The 14,880-nt window shown below is 31.7% G+C and overlaps 1 pseudogene; it reads right to left on the reverse strand.

Annotated features, from left to right (window-relative positions):
• Window positions 1-3,389: 3,389 nt before the first annotated feature.
• Window positions 3,390-6,737, reverse strand: LOC125185384 (annotated as a pseudogene).
• Between the last annotated feature and the right edge of the window lie 8,143 nt (window positions 6,738-14,880).

Consider the following 14,880-nt stretch of genomic DNA (forward strand, 5'->3'; position numbering starts at 1 on the left):
TCATGTCTTGGAAGCTGCAGTAGCCCTGTTTATCATTACCTCATATTTAAAGCTTTTAAATTAAGAAACAAATGATAATATCCATCTTATAGTTTTAAAGAGGAATTCAATATCAATTCGAAATTGTGTCGACATACTTAAAAGTATTATATTGATATATTTAATACACTATGGTGGTGTTTGATTTCCTAGCTACACAAGATCTAAGATATAATTTAGGATTGAGTTGTGAGATTATTTTAGCTATGACTAAGTATCACATGATTATCCATCTATGAATGAGTTGTGAGATTAATGAATCTCATAAACCAAACGCACTAATATTTAATGTCGGATACAATCTTGAAAACCGAACACCCCTATATTGATAGTTTGATCCAAAATCTTAAATTTAATAGTTCTTTTTATCTTTTTAAATATAAATAATAATAATAATAAAATGAAATTATACATGACCTATTAGATTTCTAAAGATTTCTAAAGAGCTTATATCTCAATTAATTTAGTTAGCAATTTAGAGTGAATTAACAATTGATCTTGTATTGATAATTCTAGTATAGTAGGATGTATAGTTATTATTTTAACTTTCAATCAGTTCTTCTCATTTCTCCATAAAAAATATACACATAAACCCACGGACAAACACTCGTTACATTTAGAAAATTTGAGTAACTATCAATTTTTAGACATATTGTATCTTATAGTAAACATTAAATAAATCACTGTTCTTGGATCTTTGGATTATATGGTTGTGATAAGCTACATTATTAAACTAAGATGATACATTATTAGTCTAACTATATTATTAGACTAAAATGCTACTTCATCCGTCCCATAATAAGAGTCACACTTTGCCATTTTGGTCCATCCCACAATAAAAGTCATACTTCATTTTCACCATAAATGGTAAGTAGAGCTTACATTCCACTAACTCACTTCACTCACATTTTATTATAAAATCAATATAAAAAAGTGGATCTCATATTTGCAATTTTTTTTCAACCTAGTATTCTTTACATTTCTTAAAATTGTCTACTAGATAAGAGTGACTCCTATTGTGGAGAATGGAGTACATTATTTTACCAAAATAGTACTACATTATTAGCTAAGTTACGTTATTAAACTAATAATTTATATTATTAGATGATATTTGCATTAATCTAACTATTAGATTACAAGATTCAATGGACTACAAATATTTTATTTTTAAACAATATTTGCAAGTTGAAAAAATGAATACATCCCTGTATTTTTTTAAGACAGTAGTGTACTTATATTTTAACAAAAATAGTATGAACGGCATTAAAGTAATTAGTAAGAAAAGAGGGAATAAAAGTAAATCCAAATATTGTGTTCATTCACTTTTATAAAAAAATTAAACAATACTCACTTAATTCACTATCCACAATTGTTGTCCCACTTTCAATTTTTTTCTAGATTTTTATCTTTATTTTCTTTAATACTAGTATTCATTTCCTATGTTTTATCATAGTTTTAAAATTAATTAATCTGGATTCACCGATTCATGTTAGGGTTTACAATTATGTATGCCACTCCTGTCACACTCGTATATCTAGTAAAAATCATACTTAACCTTTGTTTACGTAAATATTGAAGTTCAAAATTATAAGTCTTAGTTTTGGATAATGATAACAATTCATTATTAACTAATAAAAGAGAAAATTAATGATAAAAAATAATTATACTGTACCTAATAGGATGTAATCGGGGCGGACACGATGAAGGTAGGAGGGCTCAAGCCCTTCCCAAAATTTATTACCCTTTCATCCTATTGCTAAAATCTTTTGAAATTTAAAAAACAGTCTTTAGCCCTTCCTAAATCAAAGTTATTGAAGACTAAATTGCGTGAAATTAATGTTGAGAAGGGCTGAAGTCGCTGAGTTGAATCTGTGAATTCAAATTTGCAGAAGTGAATTGGGAAATTAATTGTTGTTACAGGTATTTTGAGGAAGAAGATGTCCCACTAAATTACTCCTATAAAATAATTAATATATGTATATTTGATATAATAATGTTATTCCTTGAAAGTATCGTCCAGTGTGAGTGTAGTATAAATAATTAATTAAATACTAATATATATTCTATAATTCATAAGTGGATTAAGGTTTATGCGGGTTTATATTGTAAATATCAATTTTTACTCTTTTTTATTTTCTGTACTTTTCTTCTCCTTTTATTTCTTTACAATTCTATTATACTACTTATATTTATTTTTTATAACTTTTAATATTTATTTTATTATAAAAATTAAGAACGAAAATATGAAAAACATTTCATGAATTGAACGTGTAGTTTAATTCATATAGGATTCTACAAATGATTAAATTTTTTTTTTTTTTAAAAAGATGTTGTTTAGAATTTTATCCTAGAATTAGACTTTAAGGTGCTCAATTGAATAATTTGAGGTTTTCTAAGGTAATATTCCTCCTTTTTACAACTACTTAGGACAACATTTTAAGTTATTAATATTTTGTTTCATACCCCTCCGCCCACTACTTAGTCACTTCTTTTCACTTCTTTTGAAAAAGTAAAAAATAGTTAAAGTGAGATAAAAAGTAAAAAGAATAATATAGTTAAGTTTCTTATTTTACTTTATCTTTTAACATTTATTATTATTTTACAGTGTGAAAAAGAAGAAAAGAACGGGAATAATTTTCATATTTACTAAAAAAATACTACATATGGTTGTCCGTTATTAATTGTCTTATTTTGACTTAATTGAGTTTTAAGGATTATATTAAAAAATAAAAAAATGTAGTGGAAATGAGTTATAATTTTTTTGTATTACTTTTAATAAATTGGGTCGGCATTAGTGGAAATTAAAACCACTTATCAAAATAAAAGAGTAAATGAGACTATTACGCCGAACATATGTGAAAAGGAAATAAGAGAATTATTCACACGGAAGAGTATATAGTTGCCCCTACCAGATTTTTTCTCATCTCCCTGGATGTAATAACTTTTAGTTGATAATTGTAAAAGTAAATTTAAAAGCATACTAACTTGAACTAGAAGAAAAAATCAAAGAAAAAAACTTTGATATATGGTAAACAAATTTGGTAGACCGGATCAATGATAATCTGGAGCTAAAATGCTTTAAATCCCCATTTTTTTTTTTATATTTTTGAAGAATAATTATTGGAGCTAGTCTTGATATATGATCATATGGGTTAAATGCAGAGAGCATAAAATTATAAAACAAATAATTTAAACAATAACCTTTTTCTGAAGCTGGGAAATCGACTCTGCATGAGTTGGTTCTGCCCCATCACAAAAAAAAAAAATTAATGATTATTTAATTTTCTGATATATGCAAATTAAACATGAACCTGACAAATATTGGAATACGTGTTGTAATTCCTTTTTAGTCCTAATACGCTTCAAAGCATTTTGGAGTTGATGCTCAAGAGTTTGGAGCTCTCTCAAAACTCAGTGGATCTAGATCCTCTCCCGCGTAATTCCTACAAATAAAATTATTTCAATTATTTCTTAGAAGGTTGTGATATATGCCAATGTCCAACCGTCAACCAACCAGAGTTCATTATAAATAGCACAGTTCATTTTAAAATCGTTTTGATTCATACTTTCTAGAACGAACTAAAACAAGCCAATAATAAAGTCCTTATAAAATGAACTAAAACGAACTAAAAATGAACTTCAAAATATCTAACAATGTTCTAAAATAAACTAAAACAAAAGAGAAATAAAGGCTTTGATGGTTCAGCCCTAGAAATTAGTTTGACATTGATTATAATCCATTTATTAGACATACAAATTTGCACTCTATATTAGATGATGCTATGTATCAGCAATACATTTATTATATAATTGAGACGATTTTGCCACTGATCTAGATATTAGGTCTAACTAAGACAAACTCATGGTCTATAGATGAATATTGTATTTCCCTTAAATTTATTGCAACAACTTAAAATTAGTCAAATTAAACTTAAATTTCTCGAACTTAATCAGCTTGATATTAAATGCACTTAGTTTGGTGTTCTGCACTTAGTTTGGTGTTTTGGAAGAATGTCATACAAAATATTAGAAACAAACTTCCCCTCTTGGAAAAAGAAAAGACTACTATTATTGAATTAGCAAAATGAATAGTATAAATTAGAAGAAAAAGGAATTTCAGATTCATGTTCATAAGGTGTAGAGAATCTGTACCTCATAGTTCTGTGCAGAAATTGCAGACGATGGCCAAGTTTTGGATAGTCGAGGAGCAAGTCTTCCTACGTATGATAAACACATCACTATTGAGATCATGATTCAAATGGTAGACAATTTACTAGCAAACTTGAAGCACCTTCGGTTCGTTAGGCGCACCAATTTTCTGAGAGTACGTGTGTTGCTCGTATCGTTCAACAAGTCTTCCCATGCTATCATATATATGAAATAGTATCAAACAAGTAAAAGAATGAACCCCTTGGTGTTGCATATATAATATATCCAAAATTGCAAGGCATCCTGATTTTGAATTGAGGATCGAAAATGAAATTTCAAGATACACTTCATCAAGTGAAAGCATTCAAGTAGGATCATCTATTGCATATACGAATTCCTGTCATCTGTCTTGGCTAAGAAGTATATATGACTAAAGGTCGATAATTATGAATGGATGCAACTATACGGAAATCTGTTAGTGTGAGATTTCAAGTTTAAAGTTTGAAATATTCGAGATGAAGAGTCTTAGACCATGAAAACAAAACTATTTACTAATAAATGTATATATGAATCTTACTTTAAAATGGGAAGAACTGTAATTTAGGGTAATTTGACCGTACTTTTGCCAAATTCTGATTTTACATACCAGCGTTAAAATATGCCTATAAATTACTGAATTATTCATATCAACCAAACTATTAATATCTTCTTATTCTGCAACTAGTCAATATTTCGATGCTAACATAGGTTGTAAATCAAAATGACATCACATTTTAGATAGCGAAACAACATTATATTAAGTCATATTAGAGCTAAAATTGTGATTGATTGCAAAATAAGAACAAATCAATAGTTTGACAATTATCGGCAGATTTTAAAGTTGGTATGCAAACAAATTTGACAAAAGTTTAATAAGCAATTTACAGGCAAATATAGTGAAACGCATTACCTAGTAGTATGTATAATATGCCAAACTTATGTAAGAGAACTTCTGTATAATTATACGAGAACTTTTGTATAAGAGAATTTTTTTTTTTTAAGTATCAGTATGTTTTAAGCTATGTGTCACATCTTAATTATACGGTTGAATTCAAAATGCATCGTATAAGATAATTAACTTTTGTATAAAAACTAGGGAGTATTGATTAGTGAAATCCAAATAAAACTAATAGAAATCATAGCTTTGTTACAGTTTTTCCTCATGTATATATGCATATATAAATAATTACTCCTCCATCCCTTAAAATTTGACACTATTTGACCCGCAAGAGTTTTAAGAAATGTAATAGAAAGTGGGTTGAAAAGTTAGTGGCCCCGGGATCCTACTTTTATATATTAGTTTTAAAATAAAATGTGAGTGAGAATGAGTTAGTGGAATGTGAAGTCTACTACCAAAAATGGTAAACCGAAGGTGACAAATTTTAAATGACGGACAAAAAAGAAAATAAGCGCAAATTTTCTGGAGGAGTAGTACTTTTGTTAATATCTTTAAATTAAAAACACTAGGCAGCATCTCTGCCAATATCTGTCAGAACTATAATTAACTGCTGGTACACATTGAGATATCAGAATATGAAGAACTATCATTTCAAAAGACAAATGGAAGACAAAAAGTTTTCGAAGGTCTGCTTAATTTGGCCTAACCCTTCGATCCGACAGGGTTCATCCTGGTCACCCAATTCCCCAACCCACATAGCTGCTAAAACAAATGAGTTTTTTTTTTTTTTTTGGGAAAGGCCCCATATTTTTTACCACATCAAGACTGACACAAACAAATTATACTATTGATAATGACAAATTAATAAGAAGCATTCATCAAGTTGCTCCTTTAAGGACCCAATTAAATACAAAATCAAAAGATGACAACCACCAAAAACAATAAAAGGAAGTACCATATGTATTTAATAAATACATTATGTAAGTGTGTTTATATATTTATTTATATAAAACAGTAGATGGAGTCGCTTATTTTCAGCAAAAAGATTGATGAACAAAAACAGCATAAACTGATGAGGTGGCTTCTGATGAAAGACGAATCACTAAAAAAAAACTTATGTTTTAATAACACAAAAATTGAGAGGCAATTACTAGTGTTTGAAAAATTTCAAAAATAAACATAATTTAGGACACAAAAGAAAACTTCTCCAAGTTGAGAGCAAATTATCTTGTTCTTTTGTTTGTTTGTTTTCCCTAATTTAAATTGAGACACCAACAATAAAAACAGCTTATGAAGTGCTGGTGATATAATTAAACACACAAATTAGTAACTTAATAGCATAAAAAAATGTCCTTTTTATTGAATCTTTTTGTTATAGTGAATGCAAGACGATAAAGAGACAAAAATATAGTCGATTAAAAGTACCTAGAATGAGAGGAATAGTGGAAGAGTTTTCCCGAAGTGGAGAAGACAATCAAAGCAACGTCAGCATCGCAGAAGGGAGATCTCATTAGCCTTTTTCCAGAGGCCTGATCTTCTCTTGGAGAAGGTGACTTGCCTGCTAATCTTGTTTTCGATCCTCTTCGGCTCAACCCTACCTCGACCCATTTTGTTTTAGTTTCCTCTTTCTGAGAAAACCTAAATTTGCTTCAGATTTATGTGAAACGATAAAAAGGGGGGCAAGAGAGAGGGATGTGGGGTTTGATCCTGACATATTTAATTTCAGCGATGCTTTCCTTCCTGTCTCATAAAGCATATGCTTTCTCCCTCGCGTTTGTGGTGGTAATGGTATTGTATTGAGATGCAGAAACATACTTATATATTCGTATATTAATTAATGCACCATGATGTGACTCGTATTGGTTGGGAAGTGATGGGTGTAGGGTGGGGCTAGTTGATGTTTGCGTTGTCGAGTGGAGATTGGGTTGATGAGTATGTGTGGACCACCAAACCCTCCTTCATCTATTTACGCCTACCCTATTTTACTGCGCGCCATTTATTTTTAAGGAAAATATTGAACTTTTTTTTAATCTCAAATTCAAGTATTAGGCCATCCTCAGTAGTGATCAATTAACAACAAATTAGTTATAATTAATTTTTAAAAAATATTTTAAAAATTTAAAGCATATAACTTTCTCGATTTAAATTATTTTTTAAAGCGTATATCAAGTTAAAGATAATTTTATGAGGATTCCAATGAGATCCTACATGATATGTTTCGATATCAAAATTTGATAAAATTTTCATAAATATTTATATATTTAGTAAAGCAACTTTACATTTTACATAATATGTCAATACAATGTTTGGACAATGTCAACATGATTGTGTTGACATTGTCATGTCTTCATGTTGATATATTTTACACTATATTGATATTGTGTTCTCAACTAAATTGATACTCCGTCCATGGAATAGGAGTCTCGTTTTTCTATTTTAGTCTGTTCGCGAATAAGAGTCCCGGTTCACTTTGACCTAAATGGTAATAGGTCACCTTTCACTAACTCATTTCACTCTCATTTCATTTAAAACTAATATATCAAGTGAGACCCTATTCACTACTAACTTTTTTCCACCCACATTTCATAACATTTCTTTAAACTCGTCGCCATGAATGTGACTCCTAATGGCAGACGGAGGGAGTAGTTGTTAAACGAAAGACAATTTATAGACCATTAGATCTAAAATCATATGGTCTTAAATTAGTTGTAGTTAACGATTACGGGATGAGTTACATTGATCAATCCTCTCTTCCTTATCTCATTTCTCCTTAACTATAGTAATTTCAATATGAATCCCAATCCGACTTATCCGAAAAAACTCCAATGTTCTCCTGTGGTCACTCGATGTACACGGTGGCACCCCGATGCCGGGGAAGGCCATAGCGGCATACATCTAAACCCACGCCGAAAATGGTACCAAGAGGCGAACTACACCACCGAGGAGTCGATTGTTCTAGCGAGCGTTGGATCAATATATCGGAAGACCTCGGTCTACTCCAACAACCGAGGGGTGGCCAAGTCGGGGGCGCATAATGGAAACAACGACTAAGCCGACTAGGGCAAAAACACACCTGCGGACCGAACAAAGAGGAGATTGCCAAATTTTCCCTCACCAACACCCCGAGGATGTGTGGTAGCGGAAAGAGTATGGAAGATATTAGCAACAAAGCCATGAAGATATACTCGCAAAATGGGTATTTCTTGAGTTCAAGCACTACTACATCCGGCTTCGTCAATGATTTACCGAAGTTCCAAGCAAGGTTAGTGAGAGTGGATGAAGAGGACGAAAATCAACGCCGTGGCATCTACACCAGATCGCAAGGCAATGCGGTGGACTTGAACGAGCTACGGAGGAGAGTTTTGGCACACGAGTGCCTACGATAGTCGTCATCCCATTGATATTAAAGCGCCAAGAGGAAGGGAATACAAAGGCGACGATGTACGAGCTAGAAGCCTTGTCTCCGATGCAATCGAGGGTCACGGTGCAAATGGCGTTGTTGGACACTTAATACTCCTTACCGCGTGCTAGAACCCGAATGAGCTAAAGTCCTCGAGGAATTCATGAACCGCTCAAGCTAGTTGGGAATGAAGAAGTGATCTCGGTTTTATCCGTAGTTGTACTAGTTTTTTTTTTATTTTTTTTTTTTTTTTAATTAAGTATTTTCGTTGTAACTTTTTTAATTAAGTATTTTAGGCATTTTCTTTAATTTTTGTAGTTCCAATATTTTACTTTATTTAATAACATTCAAATTTAAAAAGATAAAGAATGGGGATGGTCGATTTATTGGACGGACTATTGCGGGTGTATGGATTGGAAGATAAAATGCGACGTGACAAAGAAAAATGGAGAAGGGCGAATATATAAGGCGGACTAATGTGAATGCCCTTATTTTTTATGGTACCGCCGAGTTCATAAAACAATTAATAGCAAAACAAACATTTTTATTTCCACAGTATAAATATTATCTCCTTGTTCAAAAAATAGTCTCATTTGTCGCCCGCACGAGTTTTAATGAACAATTGGTAAAATAAGAGAGATGAGGAGAAAAAGTAGGTAAAAGTAAGAGATATGGAGAAAAGGTGGGTAAAGTGTGAGAGAGAGAGGAGGAGAAAAAGTGAAAAAAATATTATGAGAATCTTTCCTTTTTTTAGAAATGAGATTAATTTTTGTGGATATCCCAATATGACAAAAGGGAATTATTTTCTTGGTAGGGCGTGATCGTTTTCCCCATAACCGTAGGATAGCAAAGGCTACAATAATAGTGTAGGTGAGAAAAGCCCACCTTATCAACTTATGGTTACAGTTCACAACTCCTTGCTTCTTTCCAATTCACGTACGCTCAACACCTTTCAAGATAGGTCACATAATCACATTATACAAATTAGTTCCCATACGAACCATTCAATAAACCCATGAATTTCCTAATCGCTCCTTTCACGATTACTTACTCAACTTATCCTCACATACAATCTAAACGTACTTGATAAACCTAATTCACTTTATAATGCTATTTTATACACATATATTGTAACGCCCGCTTTTTAAACCCCTAATTTTTGGGGCGGGAAATTTTGCATTAAATGCTTTTAATGCTATGATATGTGAAATTAAATGATGAGTGATAAATTGCAATATTCTTTGTGACCTAATTGCGATTTTGAGTTGAGATTGAGTTGAATGATCAACTTGTGGAATATGTGACGTGGCTATTGAATAGTCAATATTGTGGAAAATATGGAGGCGTGGAATGGTCAAAGTTGTTTGAAAATGTGAAGTGGAGATGATTTTCAAAAAAGGTGGATATTTTGATGTGGGAGGAAATAATATTTGTGGTGAATTATTTGCCTAAGGGATGAGTGAGAATTTAATAGGAGCATCATTTAATCATGTGGAATTTTAGACCCTCCTATTTATTGGAAAGAAATCCATTTTTCTTGGTTTAATTATTGCTTGGGATAGTTATCCAAATTAAATCCAAAGCCCGATTATTCCTTTTATTTGATGAAAATTTCGAAATCTATGTTATTCCTAGGGGGATTTTCGAAATTCCCTTATTATGGAAGAAGGGATAATTTTTATTATATTATTTGATCCCTTATTGATTCTCTTCCATAATTAAATTCAAATATTCTAGCATATCTTGCCAAATCAAAGGAGATCTTACCATATCCTAATTTAAATAGGATTTAAATCTAATTCCTTCTAAGGAATGGAAAGTCACGCCACTTTTGGCTATACTTGGGGAGTATTTTATTTATTATATTCGTCTTCCGTGATATTTTATTCTCTCCGTAAAATATTCAAATTAAATCATATGCTATTAATAAGCATGAGATTGAATTTCCCTAATATTTCTCTCCAAATTGTCGGCCTCTACAACCAACAAATCTCTCCCAAATCTTTATTTATTTAATTATTGGAGTATATCTTGCACTCTATAAATAAGAGGAAGAAATCAAAACCCTAGCACTACGAGAAACCGTCCCCACTCTCCCAATTTCGGTCTCTCTCTTTCTCCCACTCTCTCAAATTTTTATTCAACTTTCTCCATTAATTCTTCATCTTTTGGAGAAGAATTAAGCTTGCATTCAAGAATTCATTGAAGAATCAAGATTAAATTGTTTCTACGTTTGTTTTGCAAAAAAATCTTCATTATTAATCTTTTTTCTTCTACCGATCAATCGGTGTTCTTGAGTCCACATGCATTTAGAACGAGTGAAGGGGGAAAAATTTAAACGGTGAAATTGGATGCATGTGGTGTGTGTGTGTGGCCGAGAGTGTGTGTGTGTGTTTGCATGCCTCGTAGGCGTGTACATGCGTGGGTGTGCGTGTGTTGTGTGTGGAAGAACACTCATGCGTGACACGATTTGATGAAAGATCTGGAGTTGTTGTGTGAATAAAAACGATATGATAATCGTGCTTTGATTTTGATTGTTGATTTTGGAAAATAATCGAAGGGAAAAGGAAACGTGAGATCATGCATAATTTTAATCCATGATTTGAGACTTATATGAAAAATATGAACTAAAGGTGATAGTTCGCGTTCCGGTGGATATCAAAAGAAATGCATTTTTGTTGAACTCGAAAAAAATCGAGGTGGGCTTTATTCTAAACTCTCTTCTATGTGCAAATTTATGATGTTGGAGAAATAAGGGTGGATTAATGTTATGCCATGCCTATAAATTATTTTTGGATATTGTGATTGCCCGATGCCTAGATTGTGAGTAGCTCCATTAGGCTACGGCGGCTATAAAAAAGAATTCGGGTCGAGTAGGGCCCCAAACCCCATCGAGTGAGTGTACAATTGGAGATCGGGAGCCGGTCCTTTCTGAGCGGCCGATCTTGTGGGCGAATAGTGTGGCCACACTTTCGTCGCACTATGAAATGATGATTGATGAGAAAATGGGAGGTATTATTTGGTGCCCATCCATGATATATTTTGTGACTCGATGCTTATCTTTAAATAAATGCAAAACTCGAGTTCACTATGGGAAGTGGCATAACTAAAAATTTTGGAGAGTCCACGAGTATGTCTAAAATACTCACCGCATGTGTTTTCCTATGTGCGAGGTTGAGCGATGGCGGTCGGTGGTGTTGAGAAGATTGATTCGAATAAAATGGATGTTTGAAACTATAAGTGTAGTCGTGTCATTACATGGCTCGCTTTCTCTTTGCGTTTGTTGAAATTATGCTAAACCTTTGGCTTTTGAGCCTAATCTATTAAGTCTTGATTCTCGTAAGTTAGCCGTTGACTTATTGCCTTGATCTTCATTAATTGCTAGGGTAAATCTCTTTAATTGAAACCCTAGTCTCTCTCTTGTTGTTTTTAGTTCGCTAAGTGCTTAGCCAGCATTTATTATACCAGAAATCGGCCATATACACATTTCAAAACTTAGATTAACGAACATACTTCACCATTATACACACGCACACGCACACGCACATGCACATACACACATGTATTAAAAACACAAGCACACACGTGTGCACATGCACACGTGCGTACACTCACGTGCACACACATACACACACGCGCACACACATACATACACGCATACATACATGCTATCAAAATGAACTTTCTTCACTCGATCGATATGAATCATTGGGGATATGCACCTTATACTTTGTCTAAACTCATTTCACTAGACTAACAACTCAGCCCGAGATCTCAGCACTCTGACTCGTCGTGATTAATAAGGAAATTTTCAAAGTCAGATTATTAAGGAAAGATGTTACTAGTTTTATTTTCAGGAAAATTTTAAAGTTTGAAAATGAATGATTTGTGATTTAAAATTAAAATTTTTAAAAGATAAATGTTTTAAGATAACATGGTTTCATAAGGTCAGTAATTAACAATTTCCCGGTGTTTGAAAGTGACCTAAACCTACGAGAATTATCAGCATTAAACTTAACATAACTATATGGATGCGGATTAATTTGATCCCTTAATGTTTATTGTTTAACTATTTGGAATAGTATATGTCAAATTTAATTTTTTTGAAACAATAAATTTCAGATGTATAATGCGATACGAATAGACCAAAATGCACTTAAGCATTCATGGGTAACCGACAGCTTTTATCTGAGTGATTTAAGGTAGCTGTTCCCATCTGCAAAATGTCCATTGATCTTAACTTCCCAAGAAATATAAAACGATGCATGGTTCCCAACATTAAACCTTTGTGAAATTGAATAAATTGCATGTATAAGCCTTTCACTTTTCAGTACTATGTACCTTGATTTTAGCATTTCATTTCATGGTCCCCATCTTTGTTCGTAATTGTTTTATTCTATTAAATTCTTAAAAAATATTTGATTGTAGTATTGATTTCTTGGACCACTCGAATAACAATAAACGGCTTTTAAGTTTTAACTGCTCAAGTTGTACGAATTATTTACATGTTGCGTTAACCTAAGAAATTGGATTGATTTCGTCTTTTTATATCTTTTATTTCATATAGGGTACAAGAAAAGGGATGGACCACTAATCCAACGGCACCAAAAATTATTTGATTACTTATCACCTTTAATTAGTGTGGTCTTAGGAAGCCCTTGGCTTTTTCAAAAAGAAAAAGAGTAATCCATCTCATTGTACTCATACTTTATCTAATGGACCATTCGTTATTTTTAACAAAGTTAAAAAAAGTACATCTCCCAAAATTAGTTTCCTATTTCCAATATTGGAGTACAAGCAGTACTATCACCTAATATACAACATCAATAATACGTTTATTTGAAATTATAAGGAAAACTAACAAATTATGCTTTAACTTCTATAAAAATTTTAAATTTAAAATGTCAATAACAATATATTAAAATCATACTAAATATATAAAACGATACAAATAATGCTAAACATGCAGCAAGCGCTCACATAAAGGATGAAGTATATTATTTCCTTTTCTTTGTTTTTTCGTTTAGATTTTATTTGAAAATTATTAAATCAAATAATTTAAATTTCTAGTACTAGAATAAAATTATCTGTACGGTAATTTCAGCAGCGATTTATGTTTTTCTTAACATAACTATTCTCAAACTACGCAAAAAAACAAAAGCTTAACAAACAAGATAATATTCAATGATTGCAAATAAACAATTGTTAAGAAAAAATATTAATAAGAGTTATGTAATTATCTAATTTTGTTCGAAAAAAATATATTTAACAATTACTCCATATAGGAGCTAGATCATATATAGATTACTCACATTGGTGGGATATAGATCCCACATCTTTATAGATTTAACATTTTTCTTTATCTCAAACAAAAAATGAATAATCTTTCAACTACAGCAAGTACGTTTTAAACTTCTAAACTTTATATCTTTAGAACTTATTTCTGGTTATTCCAAGTGATTTATTCGAAAATTTAGTGTATAATCGCATATTTAGTAGGTTTTGAAAAACAAAATCAGTAGATCAGCGAAATAGTTATAGATGCGTTTAATTTATTGAATGTATAATGTCTCCATAAATTTATTTTTTTTGAAGTATTCACTTTAATGTTTACCTAAGTTACATTGCAGCACTAATTTTTACTGAATATAAGTTCACATGGATAAAAAATTGCTAATGGATGAATGTAATTTTATTAAGTAACATAAGACCATCTCTAGAGAAGTACAAAATGAACTTCAAATATTTATTTTGGACATATTTCTTTAAATCTCGGCCTAGTCTTTACTCTGAATGAATATGCTGATACAACTCATGGTTTTCTTTATTTCTCGTCCTAGCCCATAATTGTGAAGGGGTGTAGTTTGTGCTAACATATCCTTGTCCCCTTACTCTTGTAAAAGTGCATCCGAGTTGGCCATTAAAAATAAATTCATTTTGTGGTGTACACCTAATCTAATGGCAAGGTCTTTGATTCTACATTATGTGTAAAACAACAGCAAAGATATTGTATGAAATTATTTCTAGATGTTTTTATAGAGCAAAATCGACATGCAAGATCATTGCAAATTGCTAGTTAATAAACTATTTGATGGAAGGTGGATCATATGTACAAGAACATGTGAATTGAATGATTAGTTTCTTCCCAGAGATTGAGATATGGAGAGTGTCTACTGATCCAATTTTCCAAATTGATATCCTTCTCAGCTTCTTGAAGTTCTACCGAGTTCATGATATTTATGTTGTTGAAACACATGTACAACGTTATAGAACTTGTTAAGGATTAGTAGAAGCATGGGAAGTTGATTATGCAAGTTGATGAGGTGTTTATGGTTGTCATTCCATCTACCAGTAG

This window comes from Salvia hispanica, chromosome 4 (genome assembly GCF_023119035.1).
Source record: "Salvia hispanica cultivar TCC Black 2014 chromosome 4, UniMelb_Shisp_WGS_1.0, whole genome shotgun sequence".
NCBI lineage: Eukaryota > Viridiplantae > Streptophyta > Magnoliopsida > Lamiales > Lamiaceae > Salvia > Salvia hispanica.